The 2,661-nt window shown below is 47.0% G+C and overlaps 1 long non-coding RNA gene across 1 annotated transcript; it reads left to right on the top strand.

The window, feature by feature from the left end:
• The first annotated feature begins 222 nt into the window (after positions 1–222).
• LOC138413588 (uncharacterized) lies at positions 223–1,430 on the top strand. Its single transcript, XR_011245963.1, has 2 exons — positions 223–356; positions 1,085–1,430. It is a non-coding gene; the product is annotated as an uncharacterized lncRNA (long non-coding RNA).
• Positions 1,431–2,661: the final 1,231 nt, after the last annotated feature.

Below are 2,661 nucleotides of genomic sequence, written 5' to 3'. Positions count from 1 at the left end.
AAAAGAAACACGAGCGGCTCCCAGTCTTGAAGTGCGTATTGTAAAAGAAAGAAAAGCTCAATAGCAAGGTACAGTTTGCAGAGTTGCTCCGTTTGAATGGGTCTTTATCTCGGTTTACATACTCGGGGTGGAGAGGTTTGTGGGGGCCTTTGATGGGAAACATCTGTGTGTGAGACGGGGGCTCGTCAGCGATGGGGGTTGGAAGAAGTGGGCGTCTTTGCACCTGCTTCAGTGCACTGCTCCACAATGCTTATTATTCCCGCCGAAGGTGCCTCGTGTACTTTGTGCTGCCACGTACTGTCAACCTGAACATTACATACTGTACAGTGACGGAACAGCGCCTGTCATCTCTAATGGTATGTGTGCGTAAGACGTGTCACTTCTCAAAGTCGATGAATCAGGCAGGTTTGAGCAACAAGCACTTGGGCGCTAACTTTCAGCATTTTAGTTGAAAAACACGACATGTGATCACAAGGTGTTCTGAACGACGACAACAACGATCTCCGGCTCACACGGTGCAGGGTGAGTGGTGATCTGTGTCGGACTCGGCATCACTTTGTGGGGTGGACGACTATTTATATGTTTTTCAAAGAATTTATGGTGCACAGGTTTTACTCTTATATGAATAAATGTTCTCTCCTCATGTATTTGTGTATTTTTTCTTTTAGTTTTTTGAGTTTTTTGTCCTTCAAGTGTCTGACAGTGAGATCATCGACCCAGTTCTTACTATTATTATCACTTATTAGAGTTCCGCTGAAATATTCTTCTATTGACTGAAATCAATTAATAAATCTGGTCTGTTGTTGTTTTCACCTCATAAACGCTAACCCCCACTGACAGGTCTGTCGTTTCTATGGTTTCTCACGACCTAAAGCTTCTTTAAATCCTGATTGAACCGTTGTTCACGTTGACGTGTCGTCACACAAACCTTCAGTGGATTCCTCTCAGACATTCAGAAGCAGCTTGTGAGACTGTATAAATTTAAACCTGAAGTAATTACTGCTCAGTCTTACAAAAAGGTGTGTGAACGCTGTTGCCCTGTATTGTTAAGTTGACCTTTTTTTTTTTTTTTTTTTCCACGCAGACAGAATGAACGTGGTTCGTTCTCTCCGGGGAGAGCAGGGGAGGGCCGAGGCGGAGCGGAGCAACAATGGCGCTGCAGGATTTGAGTGGATTGACACAAAACAAACGAGGTGATTTCCCTGGGAGTCAGAGGAAGGATCTATCTGTGTAGAGTGCCGCGCTGACAAGTGGCGTTCCCCGGGGACGACAAATAGAGATGTTACTACTCCGCAGGGGAAAAGGCGGCTTCCCTGCTTTCATGTTGCTAAACATGAGGCACAGCGAGCAAATCTGAAGATACTGATGTTTTATTTCTCCGTGTGAACATATTGCCTCCGCACTAAATAAATAATATAATTTCAGCGTCACGTGGGAGACCACAGAATCCTCTTATTCTCCACTGGAGTTTTCTCCAGGTAGGAAATCAAGGTTATATATGATCATTGCCAATTTCCAGACCCCTTCGTCAGACACGTCGATCCCAAGATTCCAGTTGAAATAAGAGGAAGCCGATCGTGACGTCACAATCCACCACATGAACAAAACTCATTTATTTTACCTGCACGAGTCCGTGAAGCTTTACAGCAAAGGAAGCCAAACACAAAACAGCCAGTGACGGCTTCAGAAGTGGAGAAGTGTCCGATAACCAATGTTTCATTTGGGTAAATAAGAGAAGCCACGATTTGCTGGTTCGGGATGTGACGTGTTCTTCTGCTGCAGCTCCACTCTGTGCTTCAGGCTGATAAGAGACACATACAAAAAGATTATTGCCAAGTGGAGCTTTAAACGTGAATCAATTCACTATCTGATTTGGTTTCCACATGTTTCCAGATGTGAGCTGGCACCGGAGCAGGGGCGGATCCAGGGGCAGGGGCCAGGAGGGCCCCAGCTCAAATCTGATTGGCCCCTGAAGTGCCCCCCTGATTCTCTGATTCTCCCCATCGACCTTCTCGTTCCACAAACGTCCGTCCGTCTGTATGTGAAGCACATATCTCCAGAGGCGTTCATCTCATCGGCTTCACACTTGACGTGTGTGTTCTTTGTGGCCCAGGGAAGTGCAGTGCAGAGTTTCGTGCATTATGAATAAAATGTGATCAAACAGGCTTTTACACTGTGTTTCTATTCAGCACCTTGGGTCTCAGTGGGTTAGACGAGGACCTCACTAAATGGAGGGACATATAATTGGTCCCTCTTTGTAAATTGTGGCCCCTGTAAAAATCCTAGAGCACCAGCCAGCTCCCCCCCCTCTCTCTCTCTCTCTCTCTCTCTCTCTCTCTCTCTGACATGATGTGGCTCATTGAGCCCTCGAGGGATTTTTCTCTTTTGGCCTCCAGCCTGAAAACAGGCCCTCCCAGGTGGGCCGGTGGACACGCCCTGCTCCCTCGGCGGAGCATCACCGCAGCTCCTGGCAAACAAAACCTTCCGACTCCCTCGATCCCTCAGGACGATCTCTCCATCTTCCCCTCCGTGTTTCTCCGTGAAACACATGATTTTGTGATGAGTGGAGAAGGTGCAGCTGTACTCGTGTGATCCACAGACAATCAGACAATACCTTCTCCCTGCTGTTGTCACTACATCTTGTTCTGTCTTGGCAACATC

The sequence above is a fragment of the Paralichthys olivaceus genome, chromosome 13 (assembly GCF_024713975.1).
Source record: "Paralichthys olivaceus isolate ysfri-2021 chromosome 13, ASM2471397v2, whole genome shotgun sequence".
NCBI lineage: Eukaryota > Metazoa > Chordata > Actinopteri > Pleuronectiformes > Paralichthyidae > Paralichthys > Paralichthys olivaceus.
Note: the sequence above shows the minus strand (reverse complement) of the source record. Positions and strands in the feature narration are given on the sequence as shown.